This window comes from Chrysemys picta, chromosome 5 (genome assembly GCF_011386835.1).
Source record: "Chrysemys picta bellii isolate R12L10 chromosome 5, ASM1138683v2, whole genome shotgun sequence".
Classification (NCBI taxonomy): Eukaryota; Metazoa; Chordata; order Testudines; family Emydidae; genus Chrysemys; species Chrysemys picta.
This window is the reverse complement of record NC_088795.1, coordinates 113,953,014-113,968,923: the sequence shown is the minus strand read 5'-3', so window position 1 is coordinate 113,968,923 and position 15,910 is coordinate 113,953,014. Positions and strand designations below refer to the sequence as shown.

Sequence of the window (15,910 nt, the reverse complement as noted above, 5' to 3'; positions counted from 1 at the left end):
ACAGTATTCTTGCCGCCAAGTTAAAGAAGTATGGGCTGGATGAATGGACTGTAAGGTGGGTAGAAAGCTGGCTAGATCATCGGGCTCAACGGGTAGTGATCAATGGCTCCATGTCTAGTTGGCAGCCGGTTTCAAGCGGAGTGCCCCAAGGGTCGGTCCTGGGGCCGGTTTTGTTTAATATCTTTATTAATGATCTGGAGGATGGTGTGGACTGCACTCTCAGCAAGTTTGCAGATGACACTAAACTAGGAGGCGTGGTAGATACACTAGAGGGTAGGGATCGGATACAGAGGGACCTAGACAAATTAGAGGATTGGGCCGAAAAAAACCTGATGAGGTTCAACAAGGACAAGTGCAGAGTCCTGCACTTAGGACGGAAGAATCCCATGCACTGCTACAGACTAGGGACCGAATGGCTAGGTAGCAGTTCTGCAGAAAAGGACCTAGGGGTCACAGTGGACGAGAAGCTGGATATGAGTCAACAGTGTGCTCTTGTTGCCAAGAAGGCTAACGGCATTTTGGGCTGTATAAGTAGGGGCATTGCCAGCAGATCGAGGAATGTGATCGTTCCCCTTTATTCAACATTGGTGAGGCCTCATCTGGAATACTGTGTCCAGTTTTGGTCCCCACACTACAAGAAGGATGTGGAAAAATTGGAAAGAGTCCAGCGGAGGACAACAAAAATGATTAGGGGTCTGGAGCACATGACTTATGAGGAGAGGCTGAGGGAACTGGGATTGTTTAGTCTCCAGAAGAGAAGAATGAGGGGGGGATTTGATAGCAGCCTTCAACTACCTGAAGGGGGGTTCCAAAGAGGATGGAGCTAGGCTGTTCTCAGTGGTGGCAGATGACAGAACAAGGAGCAATGGTCTCAAGTTGCAGTGGGGGAGGTCCAGGTTGGATATCAGGAAAAACTATTTCACTAGGAGGGTGGTGAAACACTGGAATGCGTTACCTAGGGAGGTGGTGGAGTCTCCTTCTTTGGAGGTTTGTAAGGCCCGGCTTGACCAAGCCCTGGCTGGGATGATTTAGCTGGGAATTGGTCCTGCTTTGAGCAGGGGGTTGGACTAGATGACCTCTTGAGGTCCCTTCCAACTCTGATATTCTATGATTCTATGATACAAAACAAAGCCTGCAGAATGCTTTTTTCAGCTTACACAGCTGTGTTATGGCTGATGCGGACTTGAGTACTGGGAACAAACTAACAGCATGTGCGCACGTGCTTAAGGTGCACTGCACACTGAATCATTTCTCTTTACTAAAAGCAGAATCCTTGGATTAGCAATAGAAGCGCACTTGTGGCTAACTGGCTCTGAAACTGGTTATGTGCTCCAGATATTTGTACTGAAAATGTAATTATAGAACAGAATCGGATTTGGTTTTCAATAGTGCTTTATTCTGAGAATCTCAAAGTGCTTTACAAGGTATTGGATAAGTGCTAGTACAGCGACTGTCTAAACAAGCAATTGGCACTCAGTACTAGCACACAAACTTCACTGGATGTTAAAGCCAGCATACTACAACATTAGGGTAAGTTCCTGAAACCTGAATTGGTAAGCAGTCCTGTTTTGTTCATGCAAACTACATCTCAAACACTCTACGTACTAAAAGTAAATAAAAATACACCTATGAAGCTGAATGAAAAATAATAGCACAGTTAAATTAAAATGCATGAACAAGGTAGAAAAGATATGTTTGTGGATGACTGAGGGCTTGTGTACACTTGAAACACTACAGCGGCACAGTTGCAGCACTGAAGCTGCACCACTGCAGCACTTAACTTTCAACACTACCTAGGCTGACGGGAGAGGTTCTCTACCCCAAGAGGTGGTAGATAGGTCCATGGAAGAATTCTTCTGTCAGCCTAGTCCTATCTACTCCAGGGTTTAGGTCACCTTAACTGGAATGTTCAGGAGTGTGGATCTTTCATGCTCCTGAATGACGAATCTGGATCAACCTCACTTTCTAGTGTAGACCAGACCTTAATAAAGAGGAAGAGTCTGAGGCAGAGTGACTCAGGAAGACTGTTCTAGATGTCAGGAGCTGCAGAAGAGAAGGCTCTTGCAGTAGCAGTGGCAAGACTAGGTGAAGGGGCTGAGAGGAGTGAGAGCAGAGCTAGGGGAGTGAAGGGGAGATCTGAAACAAGATCCATTGGGTAATATAGGGCTAGCCCATGAAAAGTGAAAAACAAGGTAGGAACATTTGAACTGGATCCTGAAATGAACGGCAGTCAGCGGAGTAATTTGAGGATAGGGATGATGGTGGCGTACTTCTTTGTATGTCTAAGAAGGAAGATAGCAGGATAGGCAATATAACTGGAGTGTAGAGAATGGAGATGCGCGGTGGGAGCACATGGAAAGAGGATTTGCAATAATCCCTGTGAGAGTTAATGAAAGCATGGATGATGAATTGATCAGTAATGGAATTATCCCAGGACTTGGGAAGTGTGGCAGGTTTGGTAATACAAAGACTTGTCCTATAAGGCAATAAGGTTATCAGGAGTATTATGTTTATCACCTACTCTTCTTGAAAAGTGCCAGAGGACCTTTGGGTCAGATTCTTAGCTGGTGTAACTCTATTTATCTCAAAGGAATTAGGCTGATTTACACCATTTGAAAACCTGGCCCTTCAATTTCTACCTCAGTAGTCAATAGAAAAGGACAGTGGTTTGTTTGTCTCATCCCTCTACTGCACCACTGCGGTGCCACTGCTGGGTATAAGCCCACTTCTTAGTGGGCAACTTGAACCCAGGACCATCTGAGATGATTTTCCTGTGTTGAGATAGTTATTTGTATCCATGCCAGTTTTAAAGTAACCTCCTAGCTTAAGAAGTATTGATTAGACTAAAAAGCCAACAGTTTTAAATATATTTGCATTTCAACACACACATTCAGTGAATTATTGCATTTTGCTTTTTAAAACCAGTAGGCAGATAAGACGGGAAAGAGAGAAGCACTGGAAAAAGATGAAAGGGGAAGGGTTAAAATGAGGAGACTCTTAAAACCCAAAATGTACACAATTTAAGAGAGGAAGTGGATATAAATGGAAACTACATTGGGGAGTGAGAACTCTTCTCTCATTCAACTCAATATATCATTGTTCAATAGCCAGCTACAACTGGAAAAGGAATCTCAATTACAAATAAACCAGGCTTTGAAGTTGTGCCTGTGTTTTAATGTCTTCAATAAAGTTTACAAATAAAAAAGAGACCATGACTAAACTTCAAAGAAGACCTTTACAATCCAAATTTAAAATGTTTAGAAAGTTGTGGAGACCCTTTGACAGCATTTAAAGTCATGTCAGGTACTGGACGATTGAGCTCCTCGTAATTTTTCATTTTAATTTTTTTCTCAACAAAACATGATCTTTTTCTGAAACTGGAAATGTCCATAAAAAGCTTCCAGTTTTTTTAAAAAATTCTATTTTTTCATTAAAACCAGAAATTTTGAAATGTTGATGTTTTGAAATTTTGGGTTTTGTTTTTGTTTTTCCCCTTTCTCTTTTTTGCCACTGAATACAGTAGAATAAATGAGGACCAGCTGTTCTTTCTTTTTTCATTTCTTTTCTTTTGCTATTCTGTAGTTTATCAAAACTTCCTCAACTTTGGAAAAGTTACAGAGCGTCAAAAGGGAAAACAAGTGGGAGGAAAGACCCTGGGGTATCATTAATTCTGTTGTATTCACTGGTAACATGAAAAGGCGGAAAACACCAAAAAACAAACATATCAACATTTGAAAAAGTTTTGTTAACATTTTTGAAAATCTTTGTCAAACTGTTTTTCCTTTTTTGATCAGTTCTACAGTACAGTGAATGCAGGAGCTCTGCCTTCTACTTTTAGATGAGAATTGTAATTTTGATTGATTTTTCCAAAACCCTGAAAAGATGAATAAATGTCATGTATAATAATTTTGTAGTTTAATGTTCTTCTTGTGATTTTGTGTGTGTGTGTGTGTGTATACTAAAAATGTACCAGGTACTTCACAACTAAATACATTTATCCTATAGGCTTCATTGCTATATCATCTCTTCTACTTATGTGCCCTACCAGAGTGGTAGCTATGTGAAACAAGATATCAGAATGCTAGCTTAAAGAGACTTCCCTTCTCACATCAAAGGGGAAAGTGCCTCTAATGTCAAGGATGAATAAAGATACTGATGTGACCCCCTCTTGCTCTTGGATAAACTATCACCAGAGGGATCACTTTAAGAATCAAATATACCAAACATAGTGAATGAAAATAAAGAAAATCAGTGGCTACGAGAACAACTTCAGTGGCATGTTTCACCTTTAAGAATTATTACCATGAGTTAGGGTTTGTAGGATTGAGGCTAAAACGGGTGAGTTGTTCAGCACCAAAGGAAGTAGCAGACAGTAAAGATATAAAGGGAGGGTCAGAATAGGTTCTTGCTTATAAAAACAATTACTATTACAGAAATGGGGTTTTCCTTACTCCTTTATTTATATTATATTGTATGCTGGAAGACAAATCTCACTGAACAGGCAACTGAAAGACTAACATTTAAAATGAGGAACTGATCTGGCACGTTTTAATACCATTTGCCCATTATTTTATTATTATCTTCCCTCAAAGAGCATGGATCTTCTTTCTACTCAAAGCTTATAGCTATTGATTTTTTAGCTATATTTTGGTCTGGATTATTGTCTTTTGCTTGATACAGTCTAACCATTTGCTCCACTGGCACTTGCTCCAAATGCTTGTCTTGTTGTTTTACAAAAGCTATAGCTATTTTTGAAATGGCAAACAAACAAAAAGAGAGAAAATGGAAAAAAACGTCATTTTTGGAGGAGGGAGAAATCTGTAAAAGGCTGCTTGCTCCCAGGCTATGTATGATATCATGAATGCCACGTTTTAGTCTGGGATACATTTACCGGCTAAGATATTAAAACTCTTAGAAAATCCAGTTTTATAACAGAAAAGCAAAAGTAACCTGTTTAGGAATATTAATGAGAATAAACGGAAGGCGCAGAATCTGAAAACCCTAGGGCTTGGGTATTTGTGAAATCAAAGAGAGAAGGTTGTTGCATTTATGAACAAAATAAAAGCTGAAAACATGCACAATGCAGTTACCCCAGTGTGTCTCTGCAGGAAGTAGTGTTCCTATAACTTACCAATGTTTAAAATGTCATACCACAGTTCCTATGCTAAAATTGTTCATTCTTATGTTACTGCTCAAATATGCACTGAGGAGAGGGCCAACAGATATAGTAGATTTATTCTAGTTGCCAAGGTCAAGGATTCTTTTTTGGATTCAGCCAGCAGGGAACTCTTTCCTCAGTAACAACCGATAGACTGTCTGCGTTGCATTCTGTTGTCAGTGTGCACCACTGATTAAAAAAAAACAAAACCCTATGTGAGAATATTTTTAAAGGGGAACCAGGAAATTATTTATCAATGTGAAGCACCAGAGAGTTATGTATAGTCTTCAGTGCCAAAGTTAGGGGGTTTGCAGCACAACATCTGCATTCACTATAATTCAGACTCCAGCTGCTGGAAGCTCTTGCAAGGCATGTAAGTAAAGGGCTTCATTTCTCTGAAGCAAACTTTCTTTATTCTCTTGCCTCATAAAGATGCTCAAGCAACCCAAATTTCAAATGGGTTTGGTTATGCTATGTCTGTTTTTATCTGGCAGTCTTGCACTGAATAATGCATGCCCGTGTGCATGATAAATAACTTGCCTATTCTAAGAATGAATTGCGTGTGAACTGTGATAAGAGCAGAGTCTGTACGCTGATCAGTCTCTCTTTTCTTTTAAGTTCACTGAGAGCTCTGTTCTCCATTTGTGATCTGCATGGAGAATGATTCCATTTCTTTGATTCTGTACCATGTTTTCAAGGAAAATGTGAAGCTGACAGCAAAATGTAAAACCTGTGTAAATAAGAGTGATTAGTAGACAGCAAGTGTTCACAGAAATGTCAGAGTCCAGTAGCATTGTATGAACTGCACTGAACAAGGGCTGTTGGTGTAACTTATATGTTGTAGCCATTAGGTTTGGATGGGCACTGACTGTTCAGCAAAAAGAACGTGAAAAGGCGTATCAGACACTTGGATGCTTGATAAAAGCTCGTCTCATTTTTCTTGTTTGTATTTAAGTTCTGAAGTAGTCATTGTTGTGGAGTCATTTGAGGGGTATGTTTTTTTGTTGCTCTTCCAGCTTCCAGGTTCAGCGTAGTCACATATTTTATTAACATTGAGCCAGATCCCACAGTTCCTCCATATTCTTAACTCGGGGCAAAATCCTGCTGACATCAATATGCCAAAGTAAGGACTGCAGGGTCTGGCCTGTTCTTGTACTGATTTCATACCTGCAGATAGTACGAAGTGTGAATGATGAACCATTGTGTCCAAAGGTTCCCAAAACTAAATGTCCTTATTAAGCAGGGCAGATTTAGTTTCATGTGAAGTCAAAAGTTCAGTGGTTCATCAGAAGCCTGTCCAAAACTTCAGGATGTCTCCTATCACTCAAACAGACTCCCAACTCCCTGCAGCTTTGCTAAAGCACCCGGTCCTTCCGACTTTCATCTCTACTTTCCTCCCAGTGTCCATCTATCAGTACCTTCAGAGAGGTCTCTCCCTCTATTCCTGCAACACTCTGAAAGGCACAAGGCCCTGGAAATCTGGCATCTTCCCACCTGGCGATACTGGTTATCATTATTTATCATTTATGTTACCACAGTGACACATTGTGCAAAGTGCTCTGCAGATGCAAAGAGATTGCCCCTGCTTCGAAGACCTTGTTGCCATTCCCAGTCCTTCCACAAACCTTAGTTTCCTCTCTCTCTCCCCCTATGACTTTTCTTTGCTTTTAGAGACAGGGAAGTTATGGGGGTGACGTACAAGGGCCTGATCCAAAGAATACTGAAGTCAATGGAAAGACACTCTGACTTCACTGAGGTTTGAATAAGGGCTCCAAATGTATAGATGGGTCTACTGGAGAGCTGAGGTTGAAGGTAAAGCTGAGGAGAGTTGAAGTTGAAGGTAAAATTCTCTTTGACTTCAGTGGGAACAGGATGCAGCTCAGTGTGAGAAAGCTTGCAGGGTGGGAATAGTAGCATATTAGATGGTTATAGGGATAAGAAGGAGTTATTGGATAGAGGTGGGGATGCCAGAAGATTCACCAGGAAGACAGAAGTCTCAGTCATTCAGGGAGTAGTGGGAAATGTTCACAAATGTTCTGAGTGTGAAAAAACATTCAGGTTCAACTTGAAGATGAAATTCTTTTATTTCCCTTTCTTGCTCAGTTTCATGGCCAACTCATCCCTAGTCAGAAAAACGTTACTCCAGTAAGAACATAGGTTGTATTTTCAGGATTTGTGTGTGTTCATGTGTTTTATTAGTCTCTTGGCAGCAAATACATCTTCTGAGCAGAAAAACTTTCTGAAACTTTCATAGTCTATTGCTTTGATGCAGCAGATGTCTATGATAAGCAGATGGTTATAGCTTTGGATTTTTTTTAACATCTTCAGATATTCTGCTGTGTATTTTTTCTATGAGCAGGAATGTATGGGGTCTCACCATACAAAATTGATCCAGTGAATGAAGAGCATCTATGTCTGGGTGCATGATGTCATTTCCTAGCCCACAAACTCATAAACCACATGTCATCTAAGAGGTTTTGTTGTGGGCTATTTTTGCCCCATTACTCAATGTGTGTAACATTTTCAAGTTAGAAACTGAGTGCCAAATTCTGTTTTCAGATGCACGAGTCTGGTGCAAGCTTAGTCAATGCAAGCAAGCAAAGAGAGGAGTGAGTGGAGTTTCAGCAGTATAATTGCAGACTAAATTTTGATTCTGATGTATATGTAGTAAAAAGGCTGAAATTTCATTACTGCAAAATTTCTTAGACAAAATAATGCAGTGCCTGTGGCAATACCGAAGACATGTTTGCATTTTTATTCTAAAACCTTATTTTCAAGAGCTGCGATATCGATGAAATCTGCTCTGTGAGTAATCTGAGAATGTAAGATCTTAGCCTAGAAATAGATTTTGGAACATAAATTGGAAATATAAGGGTGAGATCCTGGCCCCACTGAAGTCCTTTCTCCTTCCCACTCTTCCCCCACTTTGAGACATAAACAGGGTTTTTTTTGGAACTCTACAGACAGCCTGTGACGTGACAATATTGTTTAAAACTGAATTAGTTAATTTTAGAAACAGATTATTGCATATGTACAGTATATTTTTAAATTAAAAATAACATAAGAATTGTTACCAACATGGATTGAATATGCACGGAAGGCACGAGTATTGACCTGCTAGAGCATAAGAGCCTCATTCTGGGAATTTTTCAATTACAATGCCATCAGGACTTCATACAATGGAAAGCTGATACTGTCTATTGCTGATAATTGCTTCCTGCAGGGGTTTTTGCATCTTTCTCTTGAACAGCTGGGACTGGCCATTGTCTCAGACCGGGTACAGGCCTAGACTGACTGTTGGCTTTTCCCAGTGTGGCAATTCCTGTGGGTTTTTTTGGAAGCATTAAATTCTATTTTGTGTCTGATACTGTAGGGAAAAAAATATAAATAAAAACAAATCTAAGTAGGTTTCGTCCTGATGGCCCACAATGACTATTATTACCAGATGACACAAAGGGTTAGGAATTTGTATACCAAGTGGGAGAGAGTTGGCTGAAATATGAGACTGTTGGGATGCTTTTCTCTTTTAAATTGTGACTGTTTAAAGGCTGTGAACACGTTAATGCACTAAAAATTCCAGGTGGCACTCTGCTACCTGACAGCGACATTGTTTGCAGAAAGGAAATAAATCCTGTTAACCTACTTTCGGGGGCGTGCCAAGCTTCTTTCACATCAGTCTGCATTCTAACAGATTAGGTCAACATTCTGATCACCGTGTAGAGCCCTCGTGCACAGGTATCTATTTTAGGTACTCATATGACCCCCTCTCCCATTTCTGTAGTATTTGAGCACCTCATAATCTTTAATGTATCTATTCTTATAACATCCCAGAGTTTGCAGATGGGAGAAGTGAGGCAAGACTAATTGTTATGCCAAAAAACCTCTCTGGGGGGGATAGGGATTTGAATCTGGGTCTTCTGAATCCCCAACTAGCACCCTAACCATTGGATCATTCTTCCTCTAGGTATAGCCTGCTCTGAGCATCATTGGAACTACCAGTAACCTCAGTGGGAGTCAACACTATCACCTGATTTTTGGGGCCCTGCTTGAAGTGAGACAGGGGGCTTGGTAACTAGGCAGAGCTGGGTAACTTGCATGGCTCTGCAGGTTGGCACCTTGGATCTGCTTTTGTTCTCTTAGGGAGTGGATTCAGAGGGTTTGCCTCTGGGGAAGATTATGCCCCCAAAATTCATCCATTCGGTTGGTGTAAATCAGTCCACCTCCACAAAGAAAAACTGCAGCGTTCTCTGCTATGGTGAACGTTCTCCCCCAGAATCTAATGGTCTTTGGAGGATCTTGGCTCATGAAGAAGCTGTCAGATGATGGAGTGTGGAGACCCAACATTGGCATCACAGCAGTTGGGGAGAGGTGTGGTTAGTGGGATCCCTATGGTAGGCAGAGTGACAGACAGTCCTGTTGACTTCTCCATACTGCTGTGAGAAGATTTGTCCTGCACTCGTTCTAGTCTGATGCCTCCTATTAGTGCTCTCAAGTCGACTGAGGGCTCTCATACAAATTCTGCAGTTTCATTTTGGAATACTTTGAACTTCTAATAAATCTAAATGCCCATTTTGTTTGCAAGCTTGGTGAGAAAGACCATTAAGTCCCACCAGGTCTACAAAGAGTCCCATGAATCTGCTCACTGTGTGGCACTTCGCTTCCTGTGGGTTTCCCATGGGAGGGGCACAATGGCCATCTAGTATCTCAGCCTTCAGAAGGAGCTTTTCAGTGTAGGATTTAACCACATGAACTCTTCCAACTTTTAATGAACTTCGCTTCTGTAGTCAAAGCCACTATGTACATCACGCTAAAAACTTGTCCTTATGGAGTTTCACCTTCAGATAAGCCTGCTGTCCTCTGTTGTGGTTAGGTTTTAGGTATTTCCTTCTTGGGGTGCTGGAGTATTTTCTGGATTATTAGTGTCTTTTTCCTAAAGTGTCTGTGTACTACATATTATAGCAGTGCATCATTTCCCTGTAGCTTTGAGAATCAGTATCTTTTGCACTGGTGTTTAGCACGAGGTAATGCAGACTTCATGCTTGGCTAGTTTTTGCTTCATACGGCTTCTACCATCTTGTCTACATTGCTGCCAGTGTTTTCTATCACCTCCACAGGGACACCAGATGCATCTAACGGCTCCATCTTCAGTTTCCAAACTGAAACAAACCATGGAAAGCAGCCATGTGTTGTTCAGATGCTGGTGGGGGGCGGAGGGGGGGGGAGGGAGATTGTTTCTTGCTCAATCAGTTCACTCACTGAGAATTTGCTTTGTCTCAAATACTGTCACTCTTTTGTCCCTATTTTTCTACACCTAATTATAACATTTAACTATAACTGAAGAAAGGAAAAGAAAAGAAAAGAACACTTTGAAAACAAGTGCTAGTATGTAGCGAGGGACAGTAGACTTTGTTCCCAACTGAAGAAATAAGACAAGCGGGAAGAAGAATTTAAATGCAAAATAAGCAGGCTGCGGCCATTCCAAAAATAAGCAAAAAGCCAGACACATGCTCCTACCCAAATCATGCATAAGCAGATACAAGGTATAATGTACTAGTGTAACTTCACAGCACAGCAGCTCTTCCAAACTGAAAACTAGCAGGGATAAAAGTACTTCTGTACCTTGTACCATCTCAAAAAAAGATATACTGGCATTAGAAAAGGTTCAGAGAAGGGCAACTAAAATGATTAGGGGTTTGGAACGGGTCAGTCCCATATGAGGAGAGATTAAAGAGGCTAGGACTTTTCAGCTTGGAAAAGAGGAGACTAAGGGGGGATATGATATATATATAAAATCATGAGTGGTGTTGAGAAAGTGAATAAGGAAAAGTTATTTATTTGTTCCCATAATATAAGAACTAGGGGCCACCAAATTAAATTAATGGGCAGCAGGTTTAAAATAAATAAAAGGAAGTTCTTCTTCACACAGCGCAGTCAACCTGTGGAACTCCTTGCCTGAGGAGGTTGTGAAGGCTAGGACTATAACAGGGTTTAAAAGAGAACTAGATAAATTCATGGAGGTTAAGTCCATTAATGGCTATTAGCCAGGATGGGTAAAGAATGGTGTCCCTAGCCTCTGTTTGTCATAGTGTGGAGATGGATGGCAGGAGAGAGATCACTTGATCATTACCTGTTAGGTTCACTCCCTCTGGGGCACCTGGCATTGGCCACTGTAGGTAGACAGGATACTGGGCTGGATGGATCTTTGGTCTGACCCAATATATTCTTCTATGTTCTTCATATGTTATGTTCTTAGCTCTTAATTCCATTAGCTGTGTTTCCAATGTTGAGTAGTTATTTTGATTTGTGCTTCATAGCATAGCTGATTTTTTCCATTTATAAGGATGCATCTTGTAAATTGTCACAGGAATTCATACTATATGCACTGAGCAGCGCAATCAGGCTGGAGTGTTGGAATATATTTCCTTGTTTGTTTTTCATTATGATTATTCCAGCTGTTTTTTGTCACTGACTTTTTCCAAGTGTAACCCCCCTCCTGTTCACCATTCCACTATGCAGTTGTTCAAGATAGCAGTGTTGCCAACTCTCATAATTTTGTCATGAGTCTCATGATAATTATTCTTTTCCTTAAAGTCCAAGTTCCTGGAGTCAAGTGGATATGTGACAATTTCAGCCTTCATTCTTAAAGAAAAAGTAAGTTTCTAGCCCTCCTGGCTGTGGAGAAAGCTTCAAAATGTGAGCCCGGTGCACCTTAAAGGCTCAAACAGAAGAAAGCAAAAATAACACCAGATCTATTATTTTTACATGATCTTATGATTTTAAAGCCAGTCTTACAATTTTTGGTGAGCCTGACTCATGATTTTTCAACATTTTAACATTTTCATCCGAATACCCAGTCAAAAGGGGACCCTTCCCAGCAAGTGAAAATGAGCAAGTGAACGAGGGTGGGAGAGAGTGAGCAACGGAGGGAGGTGGGATGGAGTGAGCAGGGCGGGGCCTCAGAGAGGGGCGGGGCAAAGGTGTTCAGGTTTTTTGGTCAGAAAGTTGGCAACCCAACCTTGTGGCTTTTTGCACAACTTTGGGAAACCAAGCCTGAGGCTCCTCAGTGTGCTCTGCGTTGTGTGTTAATGTGTATTCACTTCAGACCAGACCCACTGAGACAAAACACCAGGAACAAAGTTGTATTCCATAAGGAAACACAGAATAGGATTACAGTCCAGCAGCCTCCTCTCTGCTTGCTTGCTTGATGCTCCCAGCTTCAGTCAGTGCTGAGACTTTCTGTTGGAAGGGCAGAGGGGACTTCCTGGCAGGAACCAGGGAGCTCTCATACCATGTAGTAGTTTGTAGTCAACAACTTGTAGTTCCCCCTGCTGCTGCTGCTGCTGCTGAAGAACCCTGGACGTTGGGCTACACCAGTTTAGTGGTTAGTAGCAATGCCACAACCACAGTGAGCAAATTTGGTGTGTTCAACAGGAAGCTGTGTTAGTGGCTAAGATTTATGCTCTGCTACTAGGCAGTGTGCTCAGATGAGCACCACAGAAATATTTATAAATAAGTAAGTACAGCAGTGAAAAATGGAGCTCAGCTAATAAGAGGCTGTGAATGATATTTTCAATTGTTTTGTCCTTCTCAGCCATTAAAATAATGTGAAGAGTTCACAAACTAAAATGCTATACTAGATGCTAAAGAGGAAAGATAGCCTTGTCGTTATGGCAATGAGCTAGGACTCAAGAAGACGGGGGTCAATTCCTATTTCTGCCACAGATTTCCTCTCTGACCTTAGGCAAAGTCACTTAATCTTTCTGTGCCTCAGTTCCCTGCGAATAACAGTAGGGAAACAATGTCTCCCTTCTCCCACCCTTTGACTGTCTTGTCTATTTAGTTAAAAGGTACAGAAGAGCCTGTGGGAGTTGGAGGTGCAGGAGCTATCTAGAGAAGAAAATAGGAGTTTTTAGGCGGGCAGGGCTGGATGAAGGATGGAGTTGTATAAAGAATGGAGGAAGTCCATGTGGCACCTGGAGTTTCTCCAGAGAGGCTGGGTTGCCAAACCACGTCAGAAAGTACCAAATAAATGAATAATCAAAATCTTACACAGATAAAACATAAAGCCAGCTGTGTGACGTGCCAAGGGACCTCTGAAAAAAATAACACTTTAAAACCTTGCTTAAAAGAGGCCAGCCCTGGGACTCTTCTAATGTCAGGAAGGAGCATCAGAGACACAGGAGCAAAAGTACAAACACTTCATCTTGCTTGACCTCTGAAAAAAGTCTCTATGGATCTGCAAACCTAAGAGGGAATATAGTGTCGGGTACCTAAGATTTGGAGAGATACTTGGGGATCGAGCCCTTGAGAGCTTCCAAATTTAAACCACAATCACCATAAAGCACATTTCAGCAAACAAACAAACAAAAAAAAAACCCTGATTCTACTAATTTTCAGGTTTTATCTGGGTTCTTCCAACAACTGCATGAGTAGGTGGTTACCTGCAGTATTACTATTCTTATGTATTACCTGGTTCTAGTGTTTTATTAACTATTCAGCCCTGCTGCAAATTGTTGAAACAAGGTTTCTGTCTTGTTAGGCCACACGGGGAAAATGCTTCCCCAAACACACATTTCAAATGATGGAGGTGTGCACAAAAAAGTTTTGAATTGCAGGTGTTGGAGAGAAGGAATTTTTCATCTCAGGCTGCACAGCCATTGCTGGAGACTGGAGATTGCAACAGCTCCTGCGACATGGGAAGCAATGGCCGGTGGTTCTCTGCAGCAGTGAATTCATGTGTCTGGCTCCCAAACAGCTGTGCTCCTCAATGCTCAGTGTGGACTCCCCACATCCTGCCCCCTAGCTTTTGCTGTGGAATTACACTGTCTTCTGCATCTGGAGAGAGGAGTGAAACAGGACTTTTCTTTATGAGATTAGATAGGTTTCTTTGATTTGCTGACGTGTTCAAGCATTTGCTGCAGCTGTCAGTGAGGTATCTTTTGCTTCAGACTGGATTTACTTTAAAACCAATTAGCCTAATTCATCTAGATGCTGATGATTACTCAAGATGTAATGATATCACTACCAGGATCTTGGATTGCTTTGAAATCAGTACTGGACTCATAGGTCCTCTCATCTGAGCCCTGTTTTAGAGACATGCCAGGTAAACTGGGCTCAAGAGATTAGACTAAATTTGTTGGCTGTTGTTTGTGAAGGGTTTTTGGAGTAAGAACAGACAATCCATCCAGAAGACATGCATAAATGATCAAGTGTTTGAATCCAAGTCATCCAAAAGAGATGACTGTTACTTCCAGGCCACCTGCTGATATAATTCCCAAGTCACAGATTGATAAAAAAGGGGTTGACTGGCAGAAAGCAGTGAACAGAAAGGAGGAGTGAGAAAACAACATTGCTGATAAATGAGCAGGCTGGCCGGACACAGGTGGAGCAATAATTCAAGACGCACCCAAAGGAACTGCAGGGGGGGGAGGAAATGGCTGTTTTGTTTACTGGGGCATAAGACAAATGACAGCAAGCTCAGTGCATTTGGCAATGGATATCATGTATTGCCAGTACACTAGGAATGAAAGTATTAACCCTTTTGGAATAGCTTTAATACCTCAAGTAAAATAAACCATCGGCAAGGCTGTGAGCAGGAGGAGATTGCCAATGGTTTTTATGTTTTGCCCTTTGATTTAACAGTAAAAGAAAATCATGCCAGGTCATGTCCTTAATTGCCCAGATTTCCTGCCTTCTCTGGCCTGTCTTACAAGGTGGGTGTGTAAGTAAAAAGGTGAGGGAGCCTCTTTATCCCCTGCAAACAGTCAGGCAAGACACCTTAATGAAGCCTGATTCATCACTGCCTTGCACTCTGTGTTGTCACTTACACCCGTGCAAAGGGAGTGCAAAATGCTACTAGCCTCGCATGCCATACCCAGGTATAAATGACTACACAAGGGGCAGGCAACAGTGACTTGGACCCACAGTACACAGGTGTGTGCTGGGAAGTGCAGCCAGGAAATGCACCAGCCTGCACAGCAAATCCACAAAAGGGTAAAGTATGTAGGTTAGGAGGTGTGCCTAGGTCCCCAGCCCAGCTAGCATAGACACTCTCTGCAAGAGTAAAGCATAAGCAAAAAGATGTATGTTGTTCATTCCTGTGTCCCAGGCCTCTTGGAGAAATCTCACCTTCATGAACAGGATTCCTCAAGGAGACAAACAGCTCTGTCCCCCTTTCCTGCCCTGGCCAGGGCAGGAGTTGGCCTTTCGTATTTTTGAACAATAATAGTTTCAAGCAACACAAATCTTCTGTCACTGAAATCTTTTTCAGACTCTTGTGCAGAGTCTTAGAGTTGAAGACAACGTCATCCTTGTCCTTGTTTCTTATGACCTCCTATCTCTCCCCATTTCTTCCCACTGTTCCTTTCATTTTCTTCTCTCACTCTCATATTTGTGCTATTCCTCTGGGCAGAGACCATGTCTATGACATATTTAAGTCTTGTAGAGCAAAGAATTCACTGTCAGTGCTTAACTGACAATAATCACTTTATTCCGATGCTCAGAGATGATTTCTTAAGAACAGATCTGAAGCACATTGGTGAGAAAATTTTGCATTGCTGCTCCCCTTGCACCATTTGTTCTATTGGCAAATCGAGGACTTCAAATTCAGATGCAGTCAGCCTGGTATTTTCATGGATTTATTTGAGAGGTTCCTATAAATATATCTGTGTAGAGGAGGCAGTTTAAAAACATTGGGCCAACTTCTACTCAATTACACCAGTCTACATCTGGAATAATTCCATAGCAGTCAGA

At 41.5% G+C, this 15,910-nt stretch overlaps 1 protein-coding gene across 4 annotated transcripts in view; it reads left to right on the top strand.

The window, feature by feature from the left end:
• The window catches only part of C1QTNF7 (C1q and TNF related 7), a 92,962-nt gene that overhangs the window by 36,778 nt on the left and 40,274 nt on the right, over positions 1–15,910 (top strand). For 2 of the 4 annotated variants that reach the window (XM_042855448.2, XM_065597055.1), the window contains exon 1: positions 5,288–5,531. The exons of 1 other annotated variant lie outside the window; for it this stretch is intronic. The gene's annotated coding sequence lies outside the window, so the exon portion shown is untranslated. Of the gene's footprint in view, positions 1–5,266; positions 5,532–15,910 lie in introns of those variants that run through there. One more of the 4 variants, XM_065597058.1, reaches the window with a different exon arrangement.